This window comes from Lynx rufus, unplaced genomic scaffold, assembly GCF_022079265.1.
Source record: "Lynx rufus isolate CCGP_SWC_20201006 ecotype Redwood Valley unplaced genomic scaffold, mLynRuf1.p SCAF_17, whole genome shotgun sequence".
NCBI lineage: Eukaryota > Metazoa > Chordata > Mammalia > Carnivora > Felidae > Lynx > Lynx rufus.
The window spans coordinates 40,146,521-40,167,077 of NW_025814831.1; positions in this window are offsets into that span (position 1 = coordinate 40,146,521).

Genomic DNA, 20,557 nt, shown 5'->3' on the forward strand with positions numbered 1-20,557 from the left:
AAATGAGCAGTCTTCAAACTTTTTGGATACAATCCCCCAGATTCCCACAGTGCTCTGATACTGTTCATTTGAAAGCTTTTGGCTAGAATAGCTAATAAATGTGTTATCCTTTATGTACTGCTCTTAATTCTTTCTTTATCATATTTTTCTTTGCTTTGCTGAATACCCAGGTCCTAGGACTTTGGCATCAAACAATTCTGATAAGAATTTCTTTGGGTCTTTTGAGAGTCTGGTCATCTTATATGTATTCACAAAAAAACTGATAGAATTTTTCGGAAATTCTAAGCCCCTGTTTCATGTTTTCTTGCTTTCAAAAGGACAAATATAAAACACAGAGCCCATAAAGTTAAAGACTTCCCAAGTTAATGTCAGTTGGTTGCAAATATTTCACAATTGTACAGTATTCTTTCATGTTTTCAGAAGGTAACTGATTGTATTTTTGACGGAAACTTCCCTCTAGAAATATCAGCTCTTCAAGTTTGCTCTTATTATTTTCATTGGTCTTTCTTTTTCTGTTCCATACTTTCCTCTGCTACCTATTCCTTCAGCAAAGATAATGTGGGACAGGAAAAGGAGAGAGCTGGTGGGAAAATTGGGAAGGCAAGGAAATCCGTAGGACCTACCCTTCTTCCATCACATGGTCTGATGTTTGGACTCTGGAACTACAGTGGACTTTGGGACACAACAGAGTAGAGCAACATCATCTGTGTCTCCAGCCTTATCATTCTATGAACCTCATGAAGCATGGACACAGGATGTTATCCTCTTCCAATGAGGAAATGTCAGGCTTACAGAAAATGCTGCTTCATCCTAAGGTTTAAGGCTATTTCTTGGTGGGCCATAATTGTATCCCTGTTTTTGAAGAACAGTGTATTTATTAACATTCTAAAAATTACAATTATTAAAAATATATTCAACTGGTCACTTTCTTACAGGGTTATCTTGTTTGTTTTTATTGGGGTAAAGATGTAAAATTTACAATCTTAACCATTTATAAAGTGTACAGTTCCATAGGATAGTTCACACTGTTGTGAAACAAATCGCCGGAACTTTTTCATCTTGCAAAACTGAAATTCTGTACTCATTAAATGACAACTCCCCTTCGTTCCCTCTACCCAGCCACTGGTAGCTACCACTGTACTTTCTATTTCTATGAATGTCGGTGCTTTAGATCCCTCATATAAATGGAATCATCTAGTATTTGTCTTTTTGTGACTGGCTTATACCACTTAGCATAACGTCCTTAAAGTTCTTTCATGCCGTAACGGCTGACAGGATTTCCTTCCTTTTTAAGGCTGACTAATACTTTATTGTAGGTACATATCACATTTTATTGATCTATTCATCTGCTGGAAATTTGTGTTGCTTCCACCTCCTGGCTATTGCGATATCCTGTTTCTTAAATATTAAAATTTAACTTTGGCCTTCCGATACCCTCTGGTAGATTTAATAAACATGACATCATCTGTACGGAACTTCTGACAATCAAGGAGAGAATGTAGTATGAGAAGAGCGTTGAAGACAGAATCCTGGGGAACCCAATCCCTTTAAGATGCCAGCAGAGGAAGAAGGAGGAGGCTGAGAAGTAAGGATCAACAAGAAAGAAGAAGCCCAGGGGACGGGGGTGTTTCCTAGGGGAAGTAGACAAATGTCAGAGAAAGCAGGGAAGCCAAGTAAGAAAGGTGTTAGCACTAACAAGGCATTAGGATCGTTTGAGTTTTAGAAGAGGAGAGAAACTTGATGAAAGTAGGTGGAGGAGTGGGAAGTGAGAAGGAAGAGAAATCTGTTGAAGACCTACTCAAGGAGTTTAGATATGAACGGAGGAAGGAGACAGAGTAGTAACTGGTGGGGCGGGGTGGGGGTGTCGTGCTTTTTTGTTACATTGATGTTTTTTAAGCCAAGAGAGCCTTGAGAATGTTTAATTGTTCGTTGCAATTTAATTGTTCTTACATAAAACATGATCCCCAAACTGAATGTCTTAAAACAGCCATTTTATTTTGCCCCATGATTTTGTGACTCAAGGTTTCAAGAAGGGCTAGCTGGCCAGTCTGGCTTCTATCCACGTGGTGTCAGTGGTGGTGGCTAGGACTGGAGGCTCTACTTCTAGGATGGCTGTTTTACCCACATGTGTGGTGCCTGGGTGCTCCTTCACATCCTTTTCTCCTCCAGGGCCTCTCAATGTGGGTTGGGCGTCTCGCAGAATGGTAGTCTCAGAATAATCACACTCATTACATGGCAACTCACTTTCAAGAGCTATTACTCTAAGGGTCTCAGAGGGAAGCAGCAAGGTTTCTTGCTTCTTCAAGACCTGAAAGCCAGAGCTCAATTCCACTGCTTTCTATTGGTTACACAAGTCGCTAAGACTCATGCATATTCAAGAGGAATGAAGGACTAGACCCTGCCGCTTGATTGGGATGGCATGAGCCAGTAGGGAGGGAAGGACTTCATGGCAACCATCTTGGAAACAAGTAGAGGAAGAGGGTTTGAAGTTACTCAGGTAATGAGTTTGCAGGAATGAATGAGACTTTTGAGATTTGAAACCAAAGATGGGTACACTGAAAAGCCTTTGGCAAGAGGAGGAAGATCCTTTTATGACACTATAATCCTTTATAAACCACAAACTCCAAGGTAACCTATGCATGTTTTTTGGTATGCTGCAAAGTCTCAGAGTTCCACCTGCTTTTTTCAAGTTTCTGGCACATCCTGAGAGGAAGTTCAAACACTTGAGGAGGCTTTTTCTAAGCCAAAGGATACTGCAGAGGGTCACAGGTACATACACTAAATGTGTAAACATACTGCCATATGTTGATCTGAACACTCTCATTTCAAATGCTTTCTGAGGAAATCCCTATAGTCAAAAGCCTCTCTTGCTATCTTTACCCACTCACCTTTATGAGTGATTGGCTGTAATAATTCTAATCAAACTATTGTTCTATCTTTTTGAAAGGAAATATAGTGCCTAGTCCCTGGAATTAACTATTCCATCTACTAGCTATGTGATCTCAAGGCGAATTATTTGGCCCTGTAGAGCATCAGTTTTCCCATCTGTAAAATAGGCACTAATAACCTCAAAGGGTTTTTGTGAGAATAAAATGATATAATTCATGTAATGGGGCACTTAGTAAGCTCTCAATAAAGGATAGGTATTTTTATTATTAAAACTGTTTATCTTCAGGGGCACCTGGGTGGCTCAGTCAGTTAAGTGTCTGACTCTTGATTTCAGCTCAGGTTATGGTCTCACAGTTCGTGAGATCAAGCCTCACACGGGCTCTGTGCTGTTAGTGTGGAGCCTGCTTGGGATTCTCTCACTCCCTCTCTCTCTGCCCCTCCCCCACTCATGTGTTTTCTCTCTCTCTCTCTCTATCTCTATCTCTCTGTCTCTCTCAAAAATAAATAAATAAACTTTAAAACCCTGTTTATCTTTAGAGGAGCCCCTCAATTTCATCTTTAGGTGGGAAGCAGAACTTTAGCTTCTTGCCGGACAAGCTGGAAATCATTGTGACTCACTCTCCACAAATGGTACACTTTGAACCAGAGTGGAATTTTACCTTGTGTGCCACAAAATCTTTACAAGCTTCTCCAGGGCCTAGTTTATAAGGAGAAAGTATCTTGGGCACTTACATAAGATAATAAAGCTCACTGAATCAGAGGGATAAGAAAGGGACTTTGAGCATCTAATTTGCTACTACCTAAGCCATCCAGACATGTGAGAATCTGCCTTTGTGCAAACAGCTCCTGGGTCTTACCAGCTCTGTTTCCAGCTCCCTCCTCCTCCAGCCAACCCTGCCCCTGGACCCAGTTAGGTTCCTGGAGCCCAGTCTGGCCTGGATGAGAGCCCTGGGCCTCCTTACTGGGAAGCAAAGTTGGAACATTGGTATTAAGCACTCCTTTGCCTTTTTTGAAGAATAAGATATGGTAATACAGCACTTTGACTAGAATTTTTATAAATACTATAAAAGAAAATCTTTCTTGGGCTGGTTTCAAGAATTGAGGTCATTGTGCTGGTGAGTAATGATTTAGAACTGACTTGATCCCTTTGTTTTGGCTGCCAAATGCCCATGGCTGGTTGTAACCGCCTTATGGGTTCTTCATCCTCCCCTGGCCCTGCGTGATACTCAGCTTTCGCACTGACAGTGATTTCTGCATATGACACTGAGCATGCTCATAGCCCCCTGCCCCTCACCCTCCAGAGTCCAGACTAAACGTGCCTCACCCCAAAACTTCCCTGGGGCCTGCTTTCATCTCCTGCCCTTGCCATGAAAATGCAGGGAAACTGGGTGGATCCTGGGTGTCTTTCGGACAAAAGTCCAGCCTGTGCATGACAAGGCTTCTCCCTCCTCACGTTTGGAAGGGTTTCCTCCCCACCTCTTCCTTCTTACTCTTCATGGCCCAGAACTCCTGACCTTCTCTTTCTGGTGAACTCACTTTCATAAAGATGGAGCATCTATGTATGCTTAGGTTTTTTTCGTCTTGCTGAAAAAAAAAAAAAGAAAGAAAGTAAAAAACCTAATTCAAGGTCTTAATCCAAAGTGATTCCACCCAGACTGTCAGGAAAGGGGAATGAAACAATTTGGCTCGGGGCGGGGGGGGGGGCAGGCAGGAAGTGGGGAGGTGGCTAGGGGTTTAAGTGGCAGTAAGGGGACTGAGGGCGGCAGGACCCCTGACCTTGTTGGGGACAGGGGTTTGTCTCTGAGTCAGAAGTACCTTGTAAGGCACTCCCAGGTCTGCTTTTCTGTTTTTCTAAAATTATTATTATTATTATTTTAAATGTTTATTTATTTTTGAGAGAGAGAGCACAAGTGGGAGAGGGTCAGAGAGAGAGAGGGAGACACAGAATCTGAAGCAGGCTCCAGGCTCTGAGCTGTCAGCACAGAGCCCAACTCGGGGTTCAAACTCGCGAGCGGAGCCATGAGATCATGACCTGAGCCAAAGTTGGCTACTTAACTGACTGAGCCACCTAGGCCCCTCTAGACATTTTTTTCTTAATCACCCCCACATGAATGTTTAATATAACAGATGTACTGCACATTTGTTGTGTACTGTGTGCATATCTGTGCTTTATACATAAAAAGAGTAAAATTTTATGGCCTGCCCCCCTGCAAGTAACCAGATTTCACCCCTTGAGGACTATATCACCCTGTTGAGAATACATCCCCCAGAAGCAAACCAAGACGAGGCAAGGAGTTTTTAGGAGATGAGGAGAAGCTGCTAGTGGAGTAGGAGCATGAGCCAGAGAAGGAAGCCAGCAGTACGTGCTTTAGAGCAAGAGGCACTGTGGGCAGCTGGGGTCTACTCTAAGTGGGTGCTCTGTGTCCCACTGCACAACGCCCACCTCCAGGGTATCTGGATTGAGGGACCGGGTATATGCACAGCCACTTTCCTCAGTCATTGGTTGAGGGTTGCTCCCAGGAAGATACTAATTCTCCAGCAATTTTATTTTGTCGCTTGCTTGGGCAGGATGAGCTACAGAGGACAGAGAAAGTCCGCAGGCAGAGTCATGGGTGCTGGCAGCAGTCTTACGGGCTCCTTCAGGGCATATAAAATGACACACGCTGAAGAGCACTGGGAGGGAGGGGGCACTGACATTGGTTGCATTATTTTTTTTTAAATAGACTTTAATTCAGTTTTAAGTCCACAGCAACACCAAGCACAAAGTATAGAGAGTTCTCATATACCTGCTGTCTGCCCCCCCCACCCCCATGTGCATAGTCTCCTCTGCTATTAACACCCCCCATCACAGTGGTCCATTTGTAACAACTGGTAAACCTGCATTGACACATCATTATCGCCCAGTCCATAGCTCACCTTCACAGTAGCATAATCACATACATTATATTACATAGCTCACTCTTGTTGTGCACTCCTGGGTTTGGACAAATGTGTAATGACAACTATCCACCATCACACAATCATAGAGTAGTTTCACTGCCCTAAACATTCTCCATGCTCTGTTCATTCATCCTTCCCTCCTTGCTGCATTATTTTTGTTTCCTTCTAGTCTGTGTTACCACATTATACAACTCTCACATAGTTATAATCACTGCAGGTATATAATTTTGTACTGTGCTTTTTTGCTTGAAGCGTTTGTTCAGGTTGATATAGTCTTCATAATTGTAACCTTTAAAGACAGCGTAGTTTTCCTTCATATGCATATACCATAATGCTTACCAATATTCCCCTATTGTTAAACATTTTTAGCTTATTTCCATTTTTTCTATTATCAATAAATACATTGCTAGAAAAACAAAGCTAGAAGGGATTCATTAAAAACAGTGTTAATAGTGGTTGTATGTGATAGAATTCTACATATTTTTGGTTTTGTTCTGCTCATTTGTCTATAATTGCTTTTATGACAGGAAAATAACTGTTTTTATGTGTTAACTTGGCTAAGCTAAACCCAATTGTTCAATCAAACACTACTCTAGGTGTTGCTGTAAAGGTATTTTGTGGCTGTGATAAAGAGCTGCATCCAGTTAACTTTAGGTGGAGGAGATTATCCTTGATAACCTGGGTGCACCTGGTACTATCAGCTGAAAGGCCTTAAAAGCAGAACTGAGGTTTATGTGAAGAAGAAATTCTGCTCTGCACTTCAGCCTCAGAGACTTCTTGAGTTTCCAGCCCATCCTTCCTGATAGCTTACCTGTGGATTTTGGAATTGCCTAGCCAGCTCCCATGACCCCATAAACTAATTCCTTGCAATAAACACTTTATATGTATATTACATATATATGCTTATATATTACATATAGTATATGTTTATATATATATTATATGTAAGTTTATATATAATGTTTATTTTACGTATCTATACATCCCCCTTTCCCTCTGGTGAAACCCTTAATGACCCAATAACCTCTCATTGCCCCTCCCCTCCTCCCAAAAAGAGACATTGTAAAGAACATCTTTTTCAAAAAATTTATTTATTTATTTTGAAAGAGAGAGAAAGAGAGAATGCTCACATGTGAGTGGAGGAGAGGTAGAGAGAGAAGGAGAGAGAGAGAACCCCAAGCAGGCTCTGTGCTTGTCAGAACTGTGAGATCATGACCTGAGCCAAAATCAAGAGTTGAATGTTTAACTGACAGAGCCACCCAGGTGCTCCCGGAAAGAACATCTTAAGGCGTACAGATTTTTTCTTCGCATTTTGTCCTTTTTGTTTTCCTCAGGATTGAGATTTCTAGATGTGGCATGATTATATTTAACTAACATACATATTCTTTATTATGGACCTTAAACAATAGTGAACTCAGGAGGCAAATTAAAGGGTGAGCCAGATGGGCCACGTGATGAGGTGCCAATGTAAAATGGATCCTGAAACTTCCTGTTAATTGTAGGAATTTTTTGCTGGCTGGAGTTGCCAGTGTGGGACCAGAGCTGAACTGCAAGGGACAAGCAAGGAGAGGCAAATTTCTGTTCCAGTGGTCGATTTACCCCCAAGAAGCCCTTTGCCTCCACTCTAAGAAAATGTAAACACATATTTAACCAAATGTCTGTTGAATGGAGTGCCAAAATATTAATCAGCTTGAGTCACCCACTTACCTACGCCATCTCTTCTGGGCCTCAAGTTAGTCCCTGAATTAAGTTTACTAACCACATGCAGTGTATATTTTATGCCTTAGGACAATAAGGGGCAAATGTAATGACATTGTTAGGGTTTGGAATACAGAGAGTCGCATAATGGCGGGGATATGAAGAACCTGAATCCCAGAAGATCGCATAAAAGGTGTGGAGTTTCAAGAGCTGTTTTCCATTTATTCAAGCAATATATTTCAGGTACCAGGCATTATACAAAGTGCCATGGATACAGAAGTGAGAGAGTTATGGACCCTCCTCCTAATGGAGTCTGAGGGAAATACAGACAGCATTTGCATAGAGATCACATATAAAATTATTTAGTAGAGAGTACAGTGAGGGAAACACATCTGATGTCATATGAAGACATATAACAGAGGGAACAGATCTCAGTGAGTCAGGACGGCTGAGGCAGCTTTGTAAAAGCAGATGGTGTTCTGGTGGGCCCGACAGAGGAAGCTGACTTTCCTAAGCTGTACCTTAGTTTCTGAGTTAGAGGTGTGTGTGTCTTTGTGCACGCACACGTTGGCTGTAAAAAGAGCAGATAGGAGGGTAGATTGAGGAAGCTGGGACTGGTGGCTGTCCATCTTAGTATTCAGAAAGACCATCTAATCACCTGTTAGCAAAGTAGCAGAGGGAAGGCACAGCAAACACAGCACAAACTTGAACAGCTTTTCAGTACCTCAGATAGTTCTTGGTCCTTAGCAGGTGCTCACTAAAGACCAAATGAGGGAAAGATCAAGGGCGCCTGGGTGGCTCAGTTGGCTAAGCGTCCATCTCTTGATCTCGGCTCAGGTCATGATCTCATGGTTCGTGAGGTTGAGCCCACGTGGGGCTCTGTGCTGACACCATGGAGTCTGCTTGGAATTCTCTCTCTCTGCCTCAGCGCTGACAGTATGGAGTCTACTTGGGATTCTCTCTCTCTCTTTCTGCCTTTCCCTCTCTGTCTCTAGATAAGCAAATAAATAAGGGAAAGATCACCCTGGTGCTCTACTATGTGCCAGGCACTGTATTAGGGTGATTTATGTAAGCTTTCTTAATCTTCCCCTAATGATGTCAAGATCCCAAAAGAAAAAGGAGAAAACCTCTGTCTAGAGATTCTAAAGAACTTGTTCAAAGTCACCAAACCTAACACAAAAGTGCAGTGTTTGCTATAGCTATGATGGATAGAAGAATGGAATCAGTAGGGATCATTCTGGACATGAATAGAGTTTGAATTGAATTCTTGTACTGAATGTTACCCCATTCCTGTGGTATGTGATAGAATTGATGTTTCTCTGTAGCTTATGGATGCGGTTTCCGTTCCTTTGATCTAAGAGCGTTCGGAGCAGAGCAAGCAATTACAAATAAATGGTTGGATGAGACATTTTAAACTTGGCCTTCAGATTTTTACTGACAAGGTGCCTTCTGCTGCACTTATGTCTCTTTTTGTTTACCTTAACCACAACCCTTACTAGACATTCTGAAAATGGTTTTTGCTCCTAATTTCTTTTAAATGGAGGAAACTCCATATAGATTCCACTAATCAAAGAGAGCCTCTGGTTTTTGTCTCATCAAACCTACTAAGATCTGCCTAGGGTGGTCAGGGACAGTTAATGTGTGAGATAGGCTTTGACATTTCCAGGAAGGCCACTGCTCTACACTTTTAGGGCTCTTAAATGTCTGTCATACACACTTATCATGGGCTTCAGAATTATCCTCAAAGTATTCCTTTGAATTAGGAAGACCAGTAAGAAGTTTTTACTACAAATGAACACACTGACTCTGGTTAACTTAAGCAGAGAAAGAATTCACTTTAGAAAGATATCAGGGAGTTCAAAGAGTCAACCACATGCCCACTGAATCAGGCTTAACAGACAAGCAGAAGCCGAGGTATATAAGAAGACCAGATGACAGCCAAAATCATAGGACAGAAAGGGTCTGGTTAGACACCTCTGTGGTCCCACTCCTGCCCCATCGCTGCTCTCATGAGAAGGGATTCCAAACTATCCTTGCATCTTTGAGTCACTTGCTCCAGATTCAAAAGTCCAGGTTGAGCTTAGGTCCAGGGTCTGTGTTCTAACTGCTGCAGCTCAGAGAGTGAGCAGATGTACTTTTTGGATTTCCACAGTAGGATGCATGGCTGGGAGTAAGGGAAGGCACAAAATTGAAGGAGGCACTCACTTCCAGCATCTTTCATTTTCAAACAATTAACAATTGTCACAACGAATATATTTTAATTTTGAGGAACTTCAAATTCAGTAAAATATTTCCTGTATGAAATTTGCACATAAAACAAAAACATCACGCCGCACAGTCTGCAATCTGTTTTACTGTCTTGAGTTGTATTTATTTTATTCTAGTTTATTCTATTTTATTTTATTTTATTTTATTTTTTGTTTCATTGTCTTGGGTTTCAAGCACAGATGAAAACTCCTAGTAGTCAAATAGACTTGAAAGAATGCCTGTTCTGTTTCTTTGTCGAGACAATGGCTGTGTTATCACTGCTTATTCCTAATCTGTTTAAATTCAGGAATGCATAATATCACAGGGGTTGGAGACACAAAACGTGCCAAAGGGAGCTTGGATAATTCCAAGCAGTCACAGACTTACTTTCAAAAGGAACACCTGTGGCTGAGTCCACCTGCGTCCAGGGCAACAACAAATCAACAATTGTTTAGAGCTTGTAGGAAAAAGTATTTTATCACTGACGCTGTTGAAATTGTCAGCGTTGGTGATAATAAGGAGCAGTTTTATTGATTTGTCAGTTTTATTATTGTTTTTAAATTCTCGGCAGTAGTGCATCCTCTTATTGCCTGTACCCTCTCTCCTATCACCCCACCATCGTGTGTCTTTGAGTGGACCATATGCAGGAAGCTGGTAAGAGACCTTGACTCCTGGGAGGAACAGCAGAGAGGTACAGTGGAGGGAAGGTGACCTGGCTTGTAGCAGCTTCGTGTATTACCCTATCCGAAGACAAAGATAAAACAAGATGGCTTCGGAGGGCTGTCTTAGTTCCAGCCCTCTCTTATGCCAAAGCCCAGTGTTCCTGACCCAGCTGGCAGGTTGTGAGCCCAGGGCTGTGTGGCCCAGTTAGCGGCCCCCAGCTCAGGACTGGCCAGCTGCCTCAGAAGTGAGTGCCTCTGGCCATGCTGGCCACAGGGGCAGGGGAATCGTCAGTTCAGCTCACATTCATTGCTACTGTGAGAAAGGCAAGAAAAAATACACAGTCTGCCCATGATGTGTCCTCATCTCTGAGAGATGGGACGCTACTGATTAAAATCAGATTCCGATCCTAAAAGCAGATCTTCCGCTAATTAGGCACATTAGCTTTGTGCCAGGCTGGGTGTAAAATAACTTCCATTTCATTCATTTCCAGAAGACAAGGCTGATGATGAGGGCAAGAGGATGTGGCCCACATAACCAGAGCTATTGTTCAGTTCCTGGGGAAGGTATTCCCGGTGCAAGACAGTGCAGTTTTCAATGCTGGACTTGCCTCCAAAAGATCATTTCATAAACAGTGTTGTTGTTGTTGTTGTTTTAATCTTTTCAACTTCATCGGAAAATACAAGACATGCCTCACCCTACTCCTAACCCCCAGACGAACAGACATAACGAATACCCAGACGCACAGACTTGGCAATGACTGCTTCACCCCTGAAAGGTTGCTTTGCACTAAGCGCTTCTGACACTAATGTTCATGCTTAAGCAAACACATTACTTAGAGAGAAGAATGGCTCTGTCAGCCTGCCTGCGCTGCTTGGCACCATGGGACCTGCAGGGGCACGAGGTCTCATTCAGACAGGCACGGGGAGACAGTCCTCCAGACGCACTCACAGAGACCCTCAGATGTGCACACCCTTGCAAACATACCACCCACAGTCACCAGCAGACAGCAGACTTCAAGAAGTTCCTGAGAAAGAAAACGTCACTGGTTATTAACAAGCCTGCCATATTTGCAGATGTTAATAAGCCTGAAATACTTGCAGAACTATCTCGGGATTCTCTCCCATTCTTTTTCTTTCTCTTGTTTCTTGTTTGTTTGCATGAAAGTGTCCACATTTGTGAAAAGAGGGCTGTTGGGGAAGCAAATGATTTGTAGAGAGAACTATATTTGGGACCATTTCTTAATCTTTTCCACTGGAGCTGGTTCGTTGGAGTGTCTGTGTTCACATTAGCATTTCTGTCTGGGGCTATGAGTTATGCTGTCAAAGGAGTTTCACACTGGGTTTGTTACCTGGATACCCACAAATATGCTTGGTCTGTTTGTATAAATCTGAAAAACCTTCCTTGTCCTTAGGAAACCAGGCCATTCTGCATATTAGGAAGGGGCAGTGAATCCAACCGTTAGGGGAACGGTGCCTGGATAAATAACTGTAGAAGGGAGCCCAGAGTCCATTCTTGACTGAGGTGGTTGTATTCCATTCACAAGGAGGTAGACTTCCCTGTGGCCGGAGATGCAGGGTCGAGCCTGCCATTAGACATCCCTCAAGGCAAGCTTGAGACCAGGACATATCTGTGTACCATCATAGCGGAAACTATTAAAAAGCTCCTTTACACGGTGCATATCATGCCACAAACCAGTCCAGCTGTTGAAGCATCGGCCAGAAGCAAGGACTAATGGAGGCAAGGGCACAGCAAGTGATGGAAGGATGACAGAGCTCTGTGGCTAAAATCCCAGACCATGCTCGCCCTGTGAGAGCCCACCAGGAGATTTTCTGAGAGATGGCTCAGCCCGTTCTTCTCCCATCAAGTTAGACTCAAGCATTTGCCTCTGACAATGTCCCACATATGTCATTCTGACTGCTTTCATAGCCCACTTCCCACAGCCCACAGCTCAGCCTCGGGAAGCCGATTGTGAGTGAGCGTGATCGAGTCAAGCTCAGGACCTCTGGCACCATGCCCACATCATCCTTGTGAAGGAGACACCTCCAGGGTTTCCTGTCCACAGACACACTCCCTGGATGGCTGTTGTCGATTTCCATCACCCAAACCCCTCGGGGCCAAACCCACCCGGATGGGCTCTCACAAAAGGCAGGAGAAAAAAGGCTGTGCGTGCTGACAGGGCCAGCTCCCTGAGTGTCATTCCCTTGCTACTAGTGCTGGGCAAATGTTCTATGGCCACTGTCCCTGCTGGCTCATTTCCTACCATTCTCATGGCAGAGCCCGGTGTCACCTACTTCATGGTGCCTCAAGCGTGGCCCATAGTGCACTGACAGGAGAATCATTTGGGTGTATGTTTAAAATGCAGGTTCAGGGGGGCACCCAGCTGACTCAGTCTGTTGAGCGTCCAACTTTAGCTCAGGTCATAATCTCGTGGTTCGTGGGTTTGAGCCCCAAGTTGGGCTCTGTGCTGACAACTCAGAGCCTGGAGCCTGTTTCGGATTCTATGACTTCCTGTCTCTCTGCCCCTCCCCTGCTCATGCTCTGTCTCTCTCTCTCTCTCAAAAATAAATAAACATTAATTTTTTTTAATTCAAGTTCAGAATCTCTAGATGTGAGGCCCACAAATTTGTTTTTCAGCATATACCTCTGATGATTCTCATGCACGTTAAAATTTGAGAGTCCCTGATCACTGGCCCTCTGTATTTCTATTTTATATTATTTAGACCTCAGGAAGACGGAATAGAGTTAATCACTCACCAGTTCACGTACCACAGTCATCATTCATCTACCCTCCTTAACAGAGGTGTAGTTGACATACAAAAAAACTGCACTGTTTAAAGTTTACAGTTTGATAAGTTTTGACATCTATATATACCCATGAAACTATCTCCACAATCAAGATAACCATTTCTTACCCCCATTTCTCTTTCCACCATAGGTACTTGAACCTGAACTTCTGTATATCCTTTCAATCTACCTCCACATGTTAGGTACATATTCTTAAAATGATGCCATTTTGTGTGTGTGTTTTTATCTCACAAATATGGTTCTGTGCTGTGGAACTCATTCTGCTTCTTACCTATTTGATTCATCATTAAGCTCTGGGGACCCAACCATGTTCCTATATATAAATCCCTTTTACAACTTCTGGCTAGCACATATTGTTTGTGTTTTTGCTTAACTAACCCATTGCTTTATTAATAAACACCAGGTGTCCTCCAAGTCCTTGTTCTCACACACACACACACACACACACACACACTCCCCATGATGAACATCCATTATGTGTTTCTTTATAATCTGTATGTTAGAATTTCACCGGGCACATAATCAGGGCTGAGACTGTGTCCTTGACTTGTCTCAGGACTGACTTCTCTGAGGAATGACTCCACCTGTTCAGACTCACTAGCTGTTCATCTCTGCTATTCTTGATATTATCTAACTTCCCGTGAAGTGATCTCTCATTGATGTTTTAATTTGCATTTCTGTTTTCTAGTGATGTTGAGCATCTCTTCATACACTTACTGGCCATTCAGAGGTTTCCCCTTCTATGAATTGTTTATTCACATATTTCGCTAATTTTTTCTGTTGTTCACCCTGTCCATTTCTTACTGTTTTGCCAAATTTTCTAAATACAGATTTTTTTTTTTTGGTTTGTGATGTTAGTAACATTGTCTTCTGGTTTACTATCTACTTGTTGACCTGTGGTATTTTTGCTGGAATAAATCTTTAATTTTGTTTTATAGAAAAATCTATCAATTTTTCTTCTGCTTATGGTTTGTACATTTGGGGCTTTCTTTAATTTATAGGTCCCATTCAAAAGTTATAGAGATAGCAACACATATTCTCTTCTATTAATATATAATTTTACATTTAACATTTAGTCCCCTAATACATTTGGGGTTTCCTTTCAGATCATGTGAGTTGGGACTGAATGTAGTTCATTTTCCCAACACAGTCTACTAATTGACGTATTACTTCCCCAGCGATTTTTCAGTCCTCCCTCATATTACATACCAAGTTCCCAACTACAGCAATGTCTATTTCTGGGTTCTCTATTCTATGGCATTTCTCACCATGCCTTCCCCCCTCCTTTTTTATTCTGGCATTGTGATATACCTTAATATCTAGTAAGGCAAATCTCTTTTTTTTTTTGCTTATTTTTAAAAATTAGCCATTTGTGATGTTTATTCTTCCATCTACATTTAAAAACTGGTCTCTCAAAATTTCAAAAGTAGGACAACGGGGCACTTTACTGGAATTACATTGGATCTGTAGTTTCACTCGTAAAGAAGCGACATTCTTAAAACATTGTCTCAGGTTGCTGCATCACTCCATTTATTCATGTCTTTGTTTCTGTCCATTACTGTAATTAAAACTTTCTCCCAATAGAAAAAAAAAAAAGAGACTTGTACATTTTTGTTAGATTATCTCCTAGGTAATTAAGACATTTAAAGTTTCCATCCCCAATTCCTCTGGATCTCCCCGTTGCTGATTATCTGCTTGCACTTTTCCTCCACCCTGGTCTTGTTTTCCCCTGTGGTTTTTATAGCCTCTTGGTTTCTCTTTGCTTTCCTGGCTTCAGTCCTCACTCCCCTGCCTCTTTGATTCTACCTCCTGATCCCTTTCCCTTTACCTGTAAGCTACCTACCATTTAGATATTCTTTGTTCAGGGGGCTCTAAAGATGTTACCTAAAGCCATACTTGACTTATAGCCTAGGATGTTAATGAGGATTATGTCTGAGAGCAGAATATGATTTTATGGAGGGAAAAACAGGACCACTCATCTGTTTATCCAGCTTTTGGTCATGGAATTTACATGAAATTATATTTGTTCTAAAATGTATCAGTTTGAGAAAAATATTTTGGCTCCTACAGTATAAAAATTCAAATAATAGCCTGAATAATAAAGGCATTTATGATCTCACATAGGAAGTTTGGGGGTGGTTCCAAGGTTGGTACAGAAGTTCAGTGAGGTCACTTTAGCATTTCTTCAGGTCTTTCCCTCATGGTTGCAAGACAGTTGCTATGATTCTAAACATGACATACCTTACCACATTTGAGAAGTGAAAGATTGGGGGCAGAGGTGGCTACAGAGAGCTCTCTACATATTGTTCTTTCTTTGCATCAAGGGCAAACATCTTTCCAAGAAGCCCTTTAGATACATCTATCTAGCTAGATATCTCCATCTAGCTCATTAGCTGGAACAACATGTCATACTTATTCTGATCCATCACTGCCACAGGGGAGTGGGATTGCATGATTGATTTAGACCAGTTCATGATTTAGTCTTTGGGCTGGGCGTTTTGTCAACTAAACAACATCCATATTCTGATAGCAAAGAATATGTGGAGGATAGCTATTGGGTAGAAAACTAACAAAGTTTCCTGGTGTGGATGGGAGAAGATTTGAGGCAAGATCATCTTTGTTCTTCAACTTTAAGGCCCTGAAGTTAGAGCTTTCTCATTTATGTATTTATTTAGTAGTATTGATTGAGCACCTGTGATGCTAGGGACTGGAAATATAATGATGAGCAAAGCCTGCCAGGATCTGCACCACCACCAAGACTGCAACATTCTATGGAACAGAACATTAAATGAATGTTCCCACAAAAATACAAAGTCAGCAACTTACTAAAGTACTATGAAGGACAGAAACAGGGAACTAGGGGAGTACATAATGAGGGCACCTGTTTTTGAAGCAGTGATCATTTTTTCACATCCCAGTGAAGAGTTGTAGAGTTGCTAAGAAGGTTGGTGGCCTGACAGAAGCCTGAAATTGCTATGAAATGGGAGGAGTCTCTGGGGCTGGAGGCAAGTGGCTGGGGCTCTGGAATACAGTGGTGAGCACCAGCCCATTGATTCCAAACAGCCAGATGGGACCAAGGGCACATCACTGCTTACCACTCCATGGAGCAGACCCATCCAGCTACTGCACAGCAGAGATCAGAATGGACCTGGTTCTCTCTCTCGATGGGTTTAAGGAGCCTACCTCTCCTTTGCTGACACAAGGTTACTAACTCACGAAACCTCTCCTCATATGCCCAGATACCATCTTGGAGGAAAGAAGCAAAGGCCTAACGTTTATTCCCAAAGAACTGAGATTCCTAAAGAAATATTCAAGTTATTAGATCGGTATAAAATTAGTAGATTGGACAAAATTAAGGTTCTTTTCACACTACTCAGCAGCAGGAGTTTATAAGGAAAACTAGAGCAGGTAACTGAAAATTAAATACATTTTATTGCAACTGAGTTAATGTGAATATGTCAAAACAACATTAGGGGAAAGTGCTATTATTGACTCCATTTTATAGATAAGGAAATTGAGGCTCAGATAAGATAAGTATATTGTCCAAGGTCATGTAGTTAACAAGTGGCTGATCTTGAATTTGAGCCAGATAGGACTTCAAAAACTCCATGCTTTTAACCACTTACAAGATACCACTTTATAAGGCGGTAACTGCGATAAGAAATACACATAAACTTTCAGGACTATGTCAAGGAGGAAAAGACGGCTTCCAAAAAAAAGAGGACTGAACAAAGTTTCGTGGAATAGGCAGCAATCGATTCCATCTTTTCCCTTTTAACAAACAGTGATGGTAAATTGTCAGTCCTTGTCAGCTAACTTCAATGTCTAGATCTCCTGTCTGTGTCTACTGTCTTTTTCCCTTTGGTTTTTCAGCCTCATGATCCTGTCCTTTGGTATACCTAGTAAATCTTAATTGAGTGTTGGACATTATGTATACTAAGTTGGGCATCAAATGATATATTCTTTTAGAGAAGTTTACCATCCCCTTGCTGTAACTGACAGAATGATGTCTGGTCATGTTCTGGTGATTTGCTGAGTGTAGGTTGTATTATAGCTCTGATAAATCTGTCTTCCATTGGTTCATCTCTGACCTGGTTCATCTTTGACCTTCGACAAAAGCCTATTGTATTCTGCAAGGTCCCTCCCATCGTGGGTACTAAACTCTAATCTTAGTCTTACAAGACTGCCGAAAAACTTCCGCTCTGCTTTTCAGAGGCAGGGTTTCCACTTGCATTTTAAAACCCCTGCTCTAAACAGTCCCTGTATTTGGCACCAGTTCTCAAGAGAAAAGCAGGCTGCATGCTTGAGGGCCTCCCAAGTCCTTCACCAAAACTATTGGTTTCTCTCCCTCCTTAGCAGCCCTTGGCCAGACTTTGTACTGCACGTTGCCTCGGGATTCTCAGCCTGCTTCAAATGCTCTGAGAACTTTCAAGATCTTCTCCTTCCAAGGCCTTAGCGCTTCCAGTTTTCCTTGCCTCAGCAGCTCTCAGCTCCCTTCAAAGGGATGATTTCTGTGTTTTATTTGGCTTTTCTAATTATTCTGTTGGGAATGCTGGTCTGCTGACAGCAATTCTATCCAACCAGAAAGAAGAAGCGGTTGAGGGGAGAAGGGTGGATGGATTTGCATATGGGAAGTAACTGCTCTAAAAAGCAGCTATGATCTATCTCCCTGTCACCAACTCCATTGGTCTTTTCCTTATCCGCCAGCTCACTGATCTTTCTGTGTTATTTGGCCCCTCCTCAGAGACTCTCCATTCTTGTTTTAAAAAAAAATGTTCATATTTTTTGAGAGAGAAAGAGAGAAAGCAAGCACAAGTGGGGGAGGAACAGAGAGAGGGGGACAGAAGATCCAAAGTGGGTGTTGTAAATCAACATTCTCTGGGCTTCAGTAGCCACCTCTGGGTGGATAACTCCTGATTCTATGCTAAGAGACCTTCCCTGTCTCTGAAACTCCAATCTTACCCTTAGAGCCCCTCACTTCTGTCCACTTGGTATAGTGTGCAAAGGGAGCAGTTTGCAATTTCTTCTTAAAAGGGAAGAAGAGGCACAAATAATTTTAAAATTATAGGTAATATCTGTCTGGGAAAGCAGAAATGCTGGTGCTAAGAATGTGAGAGAGGTTAGAGGAGGAACTGGCTTGCAGAGTATAACTTTTTTTTTTTAATGTTTGTTTTTGAGAGAGAGAGAGAGAGCTAATAGATGTGTAGTGGTATCTCTACATGTTGTTTTATTTTATTTTTTTTTAATTTGCATTGCTGTTTTAATTTGCATTTCCCTGGTGACATTGAATGTGGAGCATCTTTTCACATACTTATTTGCTCTCTGTGTATCTTCTTTGGTGAAGTATCTGTTAAGGTATTTGTGAGCAGGGGAGGGGCAGAGAGAGAGGGAGACAGAGGATCCAAAGCAGACTCTGTGCCGTAAGTGCAGAGCCCAATGCAGGGCTCAAACTCACGAACCCCAAGACCTTGACCTGAGCTGAAGGTCAGGCATAAACAATCTGGTATAAACAATCAGATATAAAACAGTCTGAGAAGTCAGATGCTTAACTGACTGAGCCCCCCAGACGCCCTCAGAGTATAACTTTTTTTTTTAATTAAGCGTTAATTTTTTCAGAACAGTTTTAGATTCATAACAAAATTGAGGAGAAAGTACAGAGATTTCCTATATACCTTCTGACACCACTCATGCATAGCCATTATCAAAATCTTCCATTATCAACCTCTCCCACCAGAGTGCTACATTTGTTGTAATTGATGAACCTACACTGATGCATTAAAATCACCTAGCGTCCACAGTTTACATTAGAATTCACTCTTGGAGGGGCATCTGGGTGGCTCACTCAGTTAAACATCCAACTTTGGCTCAGGTCATGATCTCACAGCTCATAAGTTCGAGCCAAGCCCTGTGTCAGGCTCTGCGTTGACAGCTCCAAACCTGTAGCCTGCTTCTGATTCTGTGTCCCTCTCTTTCTCTGACCTCTCCCCTGCTCATGCTCTGTCTCACTCTCTCTCTCTCTCTCTCAAGAATAAATAAACATAAAAAAAAAAAAGAATTCACTCATGGTGTATATTTTGTGGGTTTGGACAAATGTATATGTGGCCTATATCCATCATTATAGCACTATATGGAATATTTTCACTGCCCTAAAAACCCTCTGTTCTTCTCTTATTTAGCCTTCCCCACAACCAATCCTTGGAAATAACCACTGTCTTCATAATTTTGCGTTTTCAGAATGTCATACAGCTAGACTCATACAACATGCAACCTTTTCAAATTGCCTTATTTCCCTTAGTAATATGCATTTAAGACTTCCCCCATCTTTTCATGGCTTGATAGCTCATTTCTTTTTAACACTGAATAATATCCCATTGTCTGGATGTACCACAGTTTATCCATTTACCTACTGAAGGACATCTTGGTGGCTTCCAAGTTTTGGCAATTATGACTAAAGCTGCTATAAATATCTGTTGTTTTTATGTGGACATAAATTTTATACTCCGTAAGCTAAATACCAGTGAGAGTGATTGCTGGATGATATGATAAGAGTATGTTTAGCTTTGTAAGAAAGCACCAAATGGACGTCCAGGGTGGCTGTGTGCATCCCACCAGCAGGTATGAGAGTTCCTGTTGCTCCACATCCTTGTCACCATTTGGTGTTGTCAGTGTTCCAGATTTTGGCCATCCTGATAGATGTGTAGTGGTATCTCTACACGTTATTTTATTACTTATTTATTTACTTAGTGTTTAATTTGTGTTGTTGTTTTCATTTGCATTTCCCTGATGATGTGGAGCATCTTTTCACATACTTATTTGCTCTCTGTATACCTTTGGTGAAGTATCTGTTAAGGTGTTTGGCTCATTTGAAAAATCAGATTGTTTTCTTATGTGGAGTTTTTATTTTTTGTTTTTGAGAGAAAGAGAGAGAAAGAGCATGAGCAGGGGCAGGCAGAGAGAAGGGAAAGAGAACAAGCAGGCTCCACACCCAGTGTGGAGCCCAACACAGGGCTCAATCTCATGACCATTAGATCATGACCTCAGCTGATATGAAAAGTTGGACACTTAACTGACTGAGGCACCCAGGTGCCTTGAGTTTACATCTTAAACTCTTAAAGAGTTCTTTGTATATTTTGGATAAAAGTCCTTTATCAGATGTGTCTTTTGCAAGTATTTTCTCCTGTGTGTGGCTTGCCTTTTATTCTCTTGACTTTGTCTTTCACAAAACAGAAGTTTTTAGTTTTAGTGAAGTACAATTTATCAATTATTAATTTCAAAGGATTAATTTCAAAGGATTGCCTTTGGTGTTGTATCTAAA